The 14,819-nt window shown below is 47.5% G+C and overlaps 1 protein-coding gene across 6 annotated transcripts in view; it reads right to left on the bottom strand.

Annotated features, from left to right (window-relative positions):
• Window positions 1-14,529, bottom strand: part of LOC139272561 (paramyosin-like) — a 43,205-nt gene extending 28,676 nt beyond the window's left edge. For 5 of the 6 annotated variants that reach the window (XR_011594886.1, XR_011594885.1, XR_011594887.1 and 2 more), the window contains exon 1: window positions 3,789-3,950. The gene's annotated coding sequence lies outside the window, so the exon portion shown is untranslated. Of the gene's footprint in view, window positions 1-3,788; window positions 3,951-14,424 lie in introns of those variants that run through there. The other variant, XR_011594888.1, reaches the window with a different exon arrangement.
• Between the last annotated feature and the right edge of the window lie 290 nt (window positions 14,530-14,819).

Below are 14,819 nucleotides of genomic sequence, written 5' to 3'. Positions count from 1 at the left end.
TTCGAGCCTGCACCACCATTCAATATGATCATGGCTGATCATTCTCTCACTACCCCTTTCCTGCTTTCTCTCCATACCCCTTGATCTCTTTAACAGAAGGCACGGCCACCAATGGTCAGGGATGCTCAAGAGGTCAGAATTCGAGGAGCACAGACATCTTGGGGGGTGGGGGGGGGGGGAATTCTGGGACTGGAGGAGATTACAGAGATAGGGAGAGGGCGAGGCCACGGAGGGATTTGAAAACAAGGACCAGAATTTTGAAATCGATGCGTTGCTTAACTGGGAGCCAATGTAGGTCAGCGAGCACAGGGGTGATGGGTGAGCAGGACTTGGTGTGAGTTAGGACATGGATAGCCAAGTTTTGGATCACCTCTAGTTTATGTATATGAATAAATTGAGTCAATGCATGGTGAGTGCAGCGAGCTCGGGAGGAACAGGTGAATGGGGACCTGTGGTCCCCAAAGCTCTCCCCCCACTGGGGGTTTTCGTCACCTCATGTCTGGGTCTGTTGTAGGCTCATTGAGAGAGATTGGTCGATGGGATTGGTCAACTACTCCATTGTTGTATCATGTGACTATCAGGATGGTAGAAGATTAACTAGACGGACCTTGGCCTTTTTGCCTCTAGTGATTCCTATGTCCCATTACATCAATGCAAGTTGGCGTTAACTTTAGTTCGGCGATTAAAGCATAATGTGGCACTGCAGTATCTGTCAAGGTGCTATATAAATGCAAGTCTTTCTTTTTTTTGGATTCACTTAAACTAATTGCAGTCTAAGACCCATCTCTGCTAAGTTGCAATGTCTTTTGTCAAACCCACCTCTAACCCACTGCACTAATGTTCCCTTTTAACCGATAACCACAGAGTTCACAGCCCCTGCATACATTCTGCTGAATAAGCATAGTCGCTGGAGTATGTAAACCACTGCTTTAAAGCTGGAAGCCCAGCCTGCCTCCCTCACCCACTCAGATACAACCTCAGTAACCTCATGGTGCACACCGAGACAGCGACGCACGTATCGGGTTGAGCCGTGAGTGTTTTTCTCTTGTCCCCACCCAACTCCTGACCACTTTGCTGCTTCTGTTATGGCAACCGAACAAAAACAGTGGCTTTGACACAGAGCTGCAGCCAGCATTACATCAGCTTGTCTCCAAAGTACCAGGCTGCTGTGGGCTTTTCGTTATCCAGGTTGACACTCTCAGCAATGCGTGTTCTCCACTGACTGGGTTTCTCTGGGCTGTGCCCCCTTCCATTGGATCAGGGGAGGGGGCAGGGAGGGCAAACCCTCGCCTGCGTTTACCCGAGCTGCTCCGAGAGGCCACTGGTGACTGGGGTCACCAACTTCCCGCCTTGAACCGCCCCACCCCACATTCCTGCCATCGGTCCATTCTCCAGACTCATTACTTTCCCACAGCCAATCGCAAAGGGAACTCTTTGTTACATAATTGGATTGATCTTGGCTGTCAGGTAAACAGCCATTATCTCCAATCTCCGATCTCCAATATTTTAATATCTAATTGTTCCAAGAAAATGATAAAACATAATTTTGTTTAATGACCCAGTGATTTTTCTCAGTGTCCTGGAAATTAACCACCAATTCACGGAGACTCCAGGACAATCCTGGAGGGTGGGTAACCCAATGGGTGATATGGGACCTCTTCCCCATCACCTTTCCCCCCACCTCACCCCATCCCTCCAACCCCCATCTCACACCACTCCCCAACTCCATACCCCCATCCCTCTAAACCCCAATCTCACACCACCCCCCAACTCCATACCCCCATCCCTCTAAACCCCAATCTCACACCACCCCCCAACTCCATACCCCCATCCCTCCAAACCCCCATCTCGCACCACCCCCCAACTCCATACCCCCATCCCTCCAACCTTCCCATCTCACACCACCCCCCAACTCCATATGCCCATCCCTCCAATCTCCCCATCTCACACCACCCCCCAGCTCCATACCCCCATCCCTCCAACCTCCCCATCTCACACCACCCCCCAACTCCACACCCCCATCCCTCCAACCTCCCCATCTCACACCACCCCCCAACTCCATACCCCCATCTCTCCAAACCCCCATCTCGCACCACGCCCCAACTCCATACCCCCATCCCTCCAACCTCCCCATCTCACACCACCCCCCAACTCCATATCCCCATCCCTCCAAACTCCCCATCTCACACCACCCCCCATCTCCATACCCCCATCCCTCCAACCTCCCCATCTCACATCACCCCCCAACTCCATACCCCCATCCCTCCAAACCCCCATCTCACACCACCCCCCCCACCTCACCCCATCCCTCCAACCCCCATCTCACACCACCCCCCACCTCCATACCCCCATCCCTCCAAACCCCCATCTCGCACCACCACCCAACTCCATACTCCCATCCCTCTAAACCCAAATCTCACACCACCCCCCAACTCCATACCCCCATCCCTCTAAACCCCCATCTCACACCACCCCCCAACTCCATACCCCCATCCCTCCAACCCCCTCATCTCACACCACCCCCCAACTCCATAACCCCATCCCTCCAAACCCCCATCTCACACCACCACCCCACCTCACTCCATCCCTCCAACACCCATCTCACACCACCCCCCAACTTCATACCCCCATCCCTCCAAACCCCCATCTCGCACCACCCCCTAACTCCATACCCCCATCCCTCCAACCCCCCCATCTCACACCACCCCCCCACCTCACCCCATCCCTCCAACCCCCCATCTCGCACCACTCCCCACCTCACCCCATCCCTCCAACCCCCCATCTTACACCACCCCCCTAACTCCATACCCCCATCCCTCCAACCCCCCCATCTCGCACCACCCCAACTCCATATCCCCATCCCTCCAAACCCCATCTCACACCACCCCCCCAACTCCATACCCCCATCCCTCCAAACCCCATCTCACACCACCCCCCAACTCCATACCCCCATCCCTCCAAACCCCCATCTCACACCACCCTCCAACTCCATACCCCCATCCCTCCAACCCCCCATCTCACACCAACCCCCCCCAACTCCATACCCCCATCCCTCCAACCCCCCCATCTCGCACCACCCCCCAACGCCGCCCATCCATCCAGCCCCTCACCACTCACCCCTGACCTCCCCACCCCATCCCACTCCACCACCCCTCCATCTCACTCCACACCCCTTCACATGACCACCACCCTACGCCTACAACCTCGCGCACACTCCCATCCCATCTCCCCTCACTGCTGCCCATCCCTCCAGACCCTTCTTCTACATCCCCATCACACCCTCCCTCTACACCCCAATCCCCCACAGTGAATAACAAGGATTTCGGAAGCATTAACCCTACGCTTCTCTCTCTCTCCAGATGCTGCCTGACATGCTGAGTTTTTCTAGCAGTTACTGGCTCAAATTCCATCACAGACCCCACTTGGTTCCCAGTTGTTTCCTGTATTGATGATTTTTTGGGGGAAGATTTCTGTTTATTTCCTAGGCTACGCTGAGGAAACGTTGCTGGGGGAACACACACACATACACACACCCACAGTATTCACGTTAATAGGGTGGTTGGGACGAGCTGGCTAAGGCACTGCTGCTATATCCCTCATCATTAAAAAAGGCCAGCTCACCAGGCTTCTCACTGTAGCCAGGAGCCTGGGCTCTCGTTCTCTCCCTGATACATGCAGGCGCCTGTCCTGGATTCACTGTACCTTGGGTGGGGCTGTAAGCTATAATTAAGCAGGAAGGAGCACAAGAGAAGGGGGAGTAACCACCTTATAGTTCAGCAATAATGTACCTGGGGAGCTGAGGACGTTCAGAAGGCTGAGGTTGCAGTTCGAATCCAGCAGGCCTGCTATACTATGGTTTAAACACACTCACTGCCTGAGACACTCCCTTTGTGTTGTTTTGCCTGCTGATGTCTTCACTGAGCATTTCCCCAGGGCTCCTCGCTCTTCACTGGTGCTGCCGGTGTGAGGGGTGATTGGCTGATTCCCCGTCACATGCCCAGGTTCTCGCAGCTGCTGTTCTTGTCTGTGTGTCTATTTTTTTATAAGCGGAAATCTTGCTGTGCAGTTTTAAGCACATTGTCTGCGGTCAAATACAGAGCAGGAAACGCTGCGATTGTGGTGTTGCTTGACTAACCAAGAAGGAAACACTGTATATTAAATGCTCTCATTTACATTAAAGAATCACAATGGCACCTTAAAGTCACGGATAAAACATTGTTAGTGGTTACTGCCTGGTCTCTGGAAGTAATTGTATGTTTTAATGGTTTTTTGTGTTTGAATTAGTATCTAGTTCTTTAACACTTGAAAGTGTTTGTTTATTAAAATGAATCGGGCACTAAAGGCTAAATTATGAGCACATGTTGCATAGACTAGGCTTGTAGTCCCTCGAGTATAGAAGATAAAGGGGCGATCTGATTGAGGTGCTTAAAAAGATTAAAGGAGTTGAAAGGATAGATAGAGAGAAACTATTTTCTCTGGTGGGGGATTCCAGAACAAGGAGGCGTAACCTTATAATTAGAGTCAGGCCGTTCAAGGGTGATTGACGTGTGGCTGCACTTCATAACACAAAGGGTCGTGGAAATCCAGAACTCTCCCCCCCAAAAAAGATTTTGAGGCTGGGAGTCAATTGGAAAATTTAAACACTGAGACTGATAGATTTTTGTTGGGGTAAGGATGTTAAGAGTTACGTAACCAAGGCGGGTAGATGGAGTTGAGGTACAGGTCAGCCAGACAGCATTTGCGGGCGATGAGATGGTCTGCCCACCGCACTGGCCTCCGTCACTGGCATCCTACTCGTGAGGATAATCATCTGATTCAGTTGTTGAATCAGGTCTGAACAACTCTCTGCGTAAAGAAGCAATTCTCCTAACCTCCCGCCTACATTACAGCGTTAGTTATTTGATGCTGCAGCCTCTCTGGACCACCTCTGTTAAACATTATTTTCTGACATTTCTGACATTCTTATTGTTCCGATCACTCCTGAATGTTGTCTCAGCTATCCCAGCATGTCCTTAGTGCCCCACTACAACAACCTGTACATTCATTCAAAACAAAAATTAGAATGTATATTGCTCCTCAAAACATTAACTGGCAGATGTCCATATTTCAGTTTGGTTTGCAAATTAGAATCTTCACAAACAAATATCTGAAACTATTTAAATCATCAATCTATACAGAACTCAAGACGATGCAGTAAGTAAATGGTGTGCACTCAATCAGGGCAACAGCTGTCTATCGGAGAAGATGTTAAACCGAGGCCCTGACTGCTCCCTCAGGTGGACGTAAAAGATCCCATGGGACTATTTCGAAAAAGAGAAGGGGAGTCATAAACATAAGAACATAAGAATTAGGAACAGGAGTAGGCCATCTAGCCCCTCGAGCCTGCTCCGCCATTCAACAAGATCATGGCTGATCTGGCCGTGGACTCAGCTCCACTTACCCGCCCGCTCCCCATAACCCTTAATTCCCTTATTGGTTAAAAATCTATCTATCTGTGATTTGAATACATTCAATGAGCTAGCCTCAACTGCTTCCCTGGGCAGAGAATTCCACAGATTCACAACCCTCTGGGAGAAGAAATTCCTTCTCAACTCGGTTTTAAATAGGCTTCCCCGTATTTTGAGGCTGTGCCCCCTAGTTCTAGTCTCCCCGACCAGTGGAAACAACCTCTCTGCCTCTATCTTGTCTATCCCTTTTATTATTTTAAATGTTTCTATAAGATCACCCCTCATCCTTCTGAACTCCAACGAGTAAAGACCCAGTCTACTCAATCTGTCATCATAAGGTAATCCCCTCATCTCCGGAATCAGCCTAGTGAATCGTCTCTGTACCCCCTCCAAAGCTAGTATATCCTTCCTTAAGTAAGGTGACCAAAACTGCACGCAATACTCCAGGTGCGACCTCACCAATATCCTATACAGTTGCAGCAGTGTCCTGTCCCGGTGTCCTGGCCAATATTTATCCCTCAAACAACATAATGACCAGATAATCTATTTTTTGTTATCACATTGTTGTTTGTGGGAGCTTGCTGTGCACTAATTGGCTGCTGCGTTTCCTCTATCACTACACTTCTAAAAGTACTTCATTGGGATCTTTTGAGGTCGTGAAAGGTGCTATATAAACGCAAGTGTTTTCTTCTACTTAGTAGGAAAGTGAAGTATGAGACAGCAAAACAAGTGTTTTTTTCAGGTGAGGGTTGAAGAGGCAAATAGAAACACTTTGTTTACTAAGTAAAAAAACAGAGTTCTCCCCCATGTCCTTGGCCAATATTCTTCCCTCAACCAGCACCAATAAAATTCCCCAAAACGATGGTAATAAAAACAAACTGGTTATTCACTCCAGTGATGGTAGCGAGGTCTTGGTGTGCACATGTTGCCCGACACGTTCAGCTACATCAAAACATCTCGGTATGTAGGCGCTCCTGGCAAGGCTGGCATTTATTGCCCATTACTGTACGCCCTGAGACAATGGTAGGCCTTCTCCTTGAACCGCTGCAGTCTGTGTTGGGAAGGTTTGATACAAGTGAGTGGCTTGCTGGGCCACTTCCATGGGTAGTTCAGAATCAACCACATTGGTGTGGAACTTACAAGGCCCAGACTGGGTAAGGACAGCAGGTTTCCTTCCTTAAAAGGAAATCAGTGAACCAGTTGGAGTTTTACGATAATCTGACAGCTTCATGGTCACTGTTACTTAACTGTGATAATTCCATTTTATTTTTAACCAATTAAAATACTCAAACTTCCTATTGTGGGATTTGAACTCTCATTTTCTGCATTATTAGTCTGGTAAGATTAGCACTACATTACCAACCAGCAATTGATGGTAAATGAAGCACCTTGGACATTTCTGAGAGCTAGGTTGAGACAAATGTAAGGTCTTTCTTTCTCAAAGTCTTGCCTATTGACTTACTCCATAGCAGTTACTACAATATGGCCTCTGAACCATCAATGATAACATTGCTCTTCATTTGTATTTTTGGGTGACTTCTTGTGGTTATCAAAATGAAAATCTCAGTGCTGGTGAATGGACCAACCTCCTACCTTCGCCACCCAGTGTTCAAGTGGTGGCATGTCTTGCAACGTCTTCAGCTGCAGAGCACATCTGCTCCAATAATGATGTACCTCTACCCCAAATTCAGGAGAGTGCTCACTGCTATTCTGGTGTGACCTTTATATTTGCGGCACCAGTGTCACCTCATTACCTGGAGAGAGGTACCCACTTGTGTTTAGCCACAATCTCCAGCCTGGACTTAGATTCCCCAAAAGGTATCTGGTTCATACTTAGTAGCCTATAAATAAATCTAGCAAGTCTCACTCACTAGGCACGGCACTGAACTTGGTTTAAGCCTGAGTTATTTGTTGTTACCCACTTGAGAGAGCATTCAGGGCCTCAGTTTAACATATCATCCGAAAGGTGGCACCTCTGACAGCGCAGTATTCCCTCAGCACTGCACTGGAGTGTCAGCTTAGACCTTTGTGCTCAAGTCTCTGGAGTGGGATTTGAACCCACAGTCTTCTAACTCAGAGGCAATTGTGTTACCCACTGAGCCACAGCTGACGCTCTAGAGGTAATGAAGGAAGTATTAGTTCTCTATAAAGGTACCAAGCAGTGTTCATGTCTATCGATCGCCCACAGTCTGTAGCAGTAAAATTGCTCCAATCTGAACAGAAGATCCAGCTGTCCATAGGCTGGGATCAGGGACCCATGGTTGCAGTAAAGGCAAAATCCATGCCGGTTCAGCAGGAGGGATGGCGAGTCTCCCGGACTAAAGAGAGGCCGGGTATTTAGTTGTGCACATTGATGCATCAGGAAATGCTCAGCTGTAAATATTTATTGATCTATAGATAAAATTAATGCAGTCGATTGCTCATCTCTCTGGACCACCTCTGGCGGGTTAATAGTGTTGCCATGTTGGGTGGGATGTGATGGGCAGCACAATAATCCTTAGGATTTTATACATTCCACAAGGCTTTTCCTAAGGATTGCCTTGTGGAAAAGCCTTGTGGAATGTATAAAATCCTAAGGATTGCGATCTCCCACTGCTACCCTGCCGTGTCTAAATACTGAAATCTCACTTTTAAAATGCCATATATGTCCTCTATAAGTGTCCTTGTGCTAGTGTGAACCTCATTATGCCTCTGCCTCGTGCACAGTTTTGGGGACTAGATTCAGAACACAGTCGCTATTCTTTACCAGGGTTTTCAGCCATGGCTCAGTGGGTAGCACTCTCGCCTCCAGGTCAGAAGGTCATACGTTCAAACCCCACTCCAATGACCTAAGCACATAATCCCAGCTGACACTCTCAGCACAGTACTTTTTCAGATGTGGCGTTAAACGGAGACCACGTCTGCTCTCTCATGTGGATCGCGTGGAACTATTCAAAGATGAGCAGCTGAGTTCGCCTGGCCAATATTTATCCCTCAACCAACATCACTAAAACACATTAACTGGTCATTATGACATTGCTTTTTGTGTGAGCTTGCTGTTCTCAAATTGGCTGTGATGTTTCCCTACAGTGACTACAACTTCAAAAGTACTTTATTGGTTGTGAAGTGCTTTGGAATGTCTGGAGGTCGTGAAAGGCGCAAGTCTTTCTTTCTACTTACAAGGAGACTAATTTAATTTAATGTCTTACTGATCAGTTATTGATCAACCAAAACTCTCTAAACTTGTCTGGTGCAAAGATCAGAAAGGTAAAGAATTGTGGGCACTGCAAGGGTAACTGATCCACACATCCATAATGATATTACAGGTGACTTATATAATTTGCTCAATAGCAGAATGGATGCCTCTAGTAGATGTACATAGTCTGGTAGATGCACAGTAGGTAGGCAGTACATACAGAAATGGATATGTGGAGAGAGTTGATCAAACCTCAGGGAAGACAGCAACAGGAGTGATGGCCTTTGAGAAGCTGATCGAATCAAGTGCCAAGCAATGACGGCTTGTGAAAGTCCTTTGGATGTTGCGGGTTGATTGAATGTCCTCCATGATTGCTCTGGTGGGGGGTCTGGAAGATGGAGCCTGTGCTGGGAGATAATTCACATCACCCTGATGCTCCAAATCTGTACCTCCTCACAGACCATTTCTTGTTAAAGTTTAAATCTTCAGAAACAGTTGAGTTTGAGAGCAAAAATAATCAAGTTGCAGAGATGTCTGTGGATCCAGTGATGTCGCTCACTCTCACACCTTCGGACCCAAAACCCATCAGCTATACACATAACTGTAGCTGTCCCTTTATGCTGTGCCTTCCTTCCAAAGCCGAGTGAAAAATAGAAAAGGCCTTTTAAAAGCACTAAAATGTTTCACTTAATAGACACAAAAGACAGCAAATGGATCAGTGCATTCAAAAGGATGATAGAATACGATGCACAAATTAACCATAAAACACCCTAAGACACAGGAGGATTTGAATAAAATTCAAGTCCTACTACGTTCCAGCGGATCTTTGAGGTAACATTATCCTTTGTGCAGCACCAGTAAAATTCCCAAGAGAAGTCTAATGTAACTGGTTTGCAATTTGCCAAGAGGTTGGTAGGGAGACACATTCAGGGCTTTGTCACTGCTGTGCTGGGAATGGCCATGAGAGGAGTGAGTGAGTGGCTCGGGGTGGGATAATGAGGTACAGTCCCATCAGGTATCACTATCCTTGGGGTAGAGGTATTGCCTTTGCTCACCACTTACCTCCATAGCATGGCTGAGGTTCGGAGCGCACCATTACCGGTTGACCTGCCGGTGAGTCCACATTTCACCATTCCATGTTGCATGGTCTGTCCTACTGCTAGACTTTTGGATCAATTAGGCAGTCCCTTGGAGTCGAGGACACTAATATGAGTTCTCAGGTGACTGATGAGTCCAATGCGGGACCTACAGTCTCTGTCACAGGTGGGGCAGACAGTGGTTGGAGGGAGGGATGGGTGGGTGGGGTACTTGGATTGTCGTGCGTTCCTTGCGTTGTTTGTGGTGCTGTTTGCGCTCGGTTTCCGCGTGCTCCCGGCAAAGAGACTCGAGGTGTTCGCCGCCTTCCCAGATGCTTCTCCTCCACTTTGAGCGGTCTTTGGCCAGGGATTCCCGGGTGTCGGTGGGGATGTTGCACTTTTTCAAGGAGGCTTTGAGGGTGTCCTTGAAACATTTCCTCTGCCCACCTGGGGCTCGCTTGCTCTGAGTTGAGCACTTGTTTTGGGAGTCGAGTATCGGGCATGTGGACGATGGATACCTTCGTATTCCCTGGTGGTCAGATATTGGTGGGGGAAGGGTGCGGTGTTGGTGGGGTTCCAGTGTGCCCACAACAGTCCAGTGGGGATGCTATAGGGATGGAGGGAATATGGAGGTTTCGCATGGGATTGCATTCATATTCCAGGCAAAGCACTATCTGCGAATTTAAAAAATCTCATCCATGTGTTCAAATCTCTCCGTGATCTCGCCCCTCCCTATTCCTGTAACCTCCTCCAGCCCTACAACTCTCTGATATCTCTGCACTCTTCCAATTCTGGCCTCTTGCGCATCCCCGATTTTAACTGCTCCACCATTGACGGCCGTGCCTTCAGCTGCCAAGGTCCTAAGCTCTGGAATTTCCTTCTTAACCTCTCCACCTCTCTCTCCTCCTTTAAGACACTCGTTAAAACTTGCTTCTTTGACCAAGCTTTTGATTATCTGCCCTAATATCTCCTTATGTGGCTTGGTGTCAAATTTTGCTCCTGTAAAGTGTGTTGGGATGTTTTACTACATTAAAGGTGCTATATAAATTCAAGTTATTGTTGCCCGTGTGGGGGTGGGGGAGGGGCACTCGTATTCCCTGGTGGTCAGATATTGGTGGGGGAAGGGTGCGGTGTTGGTGGGGTTCCAGTGTGCCCACAACAGTCCAGTGGGGATGCTATAGGGATGGAGGGAATATACTCCCATTTTCCAATGTTCTGAATGGAGAACTGGGATGGCTGTGTTGCCACAGGGACCGTGTGTAAAAGCGGTGGGGTGGGGGCTGGAGTTTGGTGTAGGTGTCCCTGGCTGTTGGGAAAGACAAGTAGTGGGATCTCCCTTTAGTGCTGTGCTGTGTTTACTCAGATTAAGGACTGGCTGATTGATACGTGCAGTGAGAACTGGTTCCCCTTATAATCACTCAAAAGCCACTAGGCTATTTCTTTCTAGATTTAGCATCTAAATACCCTTTCAGCAGACAGAGTCTATATTGAATCTTAGATCCAGGAGGAGATAGGGATAGCAGGTAAAATTTAAGGCAGAAAGTAGCAATGACCTTTTACACAGAGGGTTGTGATAAAACACGACTGGAGTTAGTGACTGAAGCAGAGACCGGGTGGGGCTGGGTTAGATCGGTGTTTGAAGGAAAAGGGGAGAAGAGGGCTGTGGGAATAGGGTGGGCACACAGGATTACAATACTGCTCCTGTGGAGGATAAATACCAACATGGACTGGTTGGACTCAATGATCTGTTTCTGCATTGTAATTCCTGTGTAACTCTTTGTAACTCTCAGCTTTGAGGACATGCTATTTAGAGTCTGTCTCACCGCAAACTCCGTACAGACTGCTAACACAAAAATTAGACACAAGGAATATAATCAACAAGGCCCGATACCCGATGAGAAGCTTTCTCTCAGGGCCAAGTGAGCGGCTCAGCGATGGACCATGTCTGACCATAGGAATGGACCATATGGAGCAATGCATGGTAACTAGAAATAGCAGCGAACCCAGGGACTGGGAGAAATTTAGAACTCAGCAGAGGAGGACAAAGGGTTTGATTAGGGCAGGGAAAATGGAGTACGAGAAGAAGCTTGCATGGAACATTAAGACGGATTGCAAAGAGAAAAAGGTTAGTAAAGACAAACGTAGGTCCCCTGCAGTCAGAATCAGGGGAAGTCATAACGGGGAACAAAGAAATGGCGGACCAATTGAACAAGTACAAGTAATTGAACAAGTACTTCACACTCTTCATTAAATTGCATCTGCTATGTAACTGCCCATGTCACCAGTCTGTCTATGTCCTCTTGAAGTCTGTTACTATCCTCATTGTTTACTACATTTCTGAGTTTTGTGTCATCTGCACACTTTGAAATAATTCCCTGTATACCCAAGTCCAGGTCATTAATATACATCAAAAAGAGCAGTGGTCCTAATGCTGAGCCCTGGGAACACCACTGTATACCTCCCTCCAGTTTGAAAAACAACTGTTCACCATTACTCTCTGCTTTCTATCTCTTTGCCAATTTCAGTTCCACGCAACCACTGCCCATTTAATCCCATGGGCTTTAAATTTGCTAACAAGTCTATTATTTGGTACATTATCAAACGCCTTTTGAAAGTCCATATACACATCAACTGCACTAGCCTCATCCACCCTGTCCGTTACTTCATCAAAGAACTCAATCAAGTTAGTCGAGGATGGTAATTCCTTTAACAAATCTCTGCTGGCTGTCATTTATTAACCCATATGATTCCGGGTGAATATTAATTTTGTCTCTAATTATCGTCGCTAAAGTTGCCCCACCACCGATGTTTGGATGATTGGCCTGTAATTGCTGGGTTTATTCGCCTCCTTTTTTGAACAGGAGCAAAGCATTTGCAGTACTCTAGTCCATTGGCATCGGTCATCTATCTAGCGGGCCAGGGAATTGAGCTGCACACACAATCCACCCATCGACCTGATGCAAGTTACTGAGCTTGAGGCTGCATGCTGTGTTAGGTTAGGTCCTGGTTGCTAATTCCCACCAGGTACCATCTATGTGCCCCACCCTCCCGAGTTTCCAGTTATAATGACCTGCAGGCACTGACTCACACTGGGAAAGGTTACGCAGATACTGATTGCCCCCCAGTACCGCGTCGTGCTGCCATTCTTTGCAAGTGAGCCTAGACGGTTGGCTATTCAGAAATGTGGTGTATCACAGCCGAGCCCAAGGTGCACACGTGCTCCGGTAAAGGTTGGATAGCATTAGGAGTAGGGAACCCTGGCTGGTGCTTACCCTTCCAAACCCAGAGCCACAGAACCAACTGTAGCTCCTTAACAGCACATCAGCTAACTCAGGACGGACAGGGGATCAAACCAGGATCTTTCTCGATCTTTGTGGCTCTGTGGCTCAGCTCCTCACTGAATAAGTTCATTGCACCATTTCCCACTAACATAATGTTGGGGGATTTTAACTTCCAAGAGCGACTGGAAGAAAATGTATGTGGCCAAAGTGGCAAATGCTTTTTAAAATGTATTCAGGACTGTATACATTCGACAAGGTGCCACATAAAAGGTTACTGCACTAGATAAAAGTTCACGGGATTGGAGGTAATATATTAAGGGGCATAATTTTAGAATAGGGGGCCGCCCATTTGGAACTGAGATGAGGAGGAATTTCTTCTGAGGATTGTAAATCTGTGGAATTCGCTGCCTCAGAGAGCTTGGAAGCTGGGACATTAAGACAGAGATAGACAGTTTCTTAACCGTAATAGGGGTTATGGAGAGCGGGCAGGGAAGTGGACCTGAGTCTATGATTGGATCAGCCATGATCGTATTAAATGGCGGAGCAGGCACGAGGGGTCGTATGACCTACTCCTGTTCCTATTTCTTATGTTCTTATGTTCTTATTAACTACAGAAACAAGCTCTTGCACTGAAAGTACACTTAAAAACAGTCTTATGTTTACCAAACAGATCTTTTCATTCGCTGAAGGGATATCCCGCGTAGCACCATCACTGCAGAGCAAAGTTGGTGAGGTTTGGTAGTGACCCTGACTAAACGCAAACACGCTCCCGTGACGGATTCATTTCCAAAATTCACATCGCTATTGTTTACGATTGGTTTAGAACCAGAACTCAAGACCAATTTTCCTTCACATTGACCTCAATTCAGAGAAGACTGTGGTGGGTCTGTTAAGACTGAGGGGGGAGCGGGGGTGGGGGGGTGGGAGTGGTGTTTATAAAGTATCGCTCTATCCCTGTCACCCACGGGATAACATTTATTCCAAACCGGGCAACTTCGTTCAAACATTCGACAACCGTTGCTCCCAGTTTTCTCCTTTGCTCCCAGTTTTCTCCTTTGCTCCCAGTTTTCTCCTTTGCTCCCAGTTTGCCGGCTCAAATTTGGTAACTTACAACCACAACACACACTGAACTCGGACAGCCACTGATACATACACACACACACACACACACACACACAGAGCCCGTATGTTTTGGGGGAACACACGTGTAATCACATGCACAGTCAAAGCATGAGTCACGTGGTGATCACGCCTACTGCGGTCAGGGAACAAATGTTAGCTTCACACAACAGGCAGCTCAGCAACACACAAGGCAACAGATTTTATTTGAAGTGCTTAATTTTCTCTACATCAAGAAGGAACTCAATAACTAAATTAACAGTCCTTTTTTCCCCCTCCTTTTTGGAACTAGTTCATGCAATAAAAGATTCTCTAAAGTTGCTTACCGTGTGGAGGTGGAAAATGGTGCATAAATTTGTCTTCTGAACGAGAAACTAACTTGTGCTTCTCTTATGCTGTGAACTGGACACAGCCAGAGGAGGCAGTTTGTTTTGAATGGTAGTTCTTGCTGCTGAGAAAAATGTGGTTAGAAAGTCAGAGGATGTAAGTTTTTATATCTGGGTGGATGCTGGGGCAGTACCTCTGCAAAGTGCATCACAGCCCATGGGCGGAGTTAGGCTAATTCAGCTCTGAGGGGAGCAGCCTGCTCCTCTCCAACATAGATCCATATCTCTAGTAGGGTTTCTCTAGTAAGGTAAGCTATGGGCTCCATTGAAGGAATGCAGAGAGGTGCGTGGCTCTGGAAATTTACCGAGCAAGACCTTCCCTTCTCCGGCCTGCA

Source organism: Pristiophorus japonicus, chromosome 9 (genome assembly GCF_044704955.1).
Source record: "Pristiophorus japonicus isolate sPriJap1 chromosome 9, sPriJap1.hap1, whole genome shotgun sequence".
Lineage (NCBI taxonomy): Eukaryota > Metazoa > Chordata > Chondrichthyes > Pristiophoridae > Pristiophorus > Pristiophorus japonicus.
The sequence above is the reverse complement of the archived record's forward strand: the minus strand, read 5'-3'. Positions and strand labels throughout refer to the sequence as shown.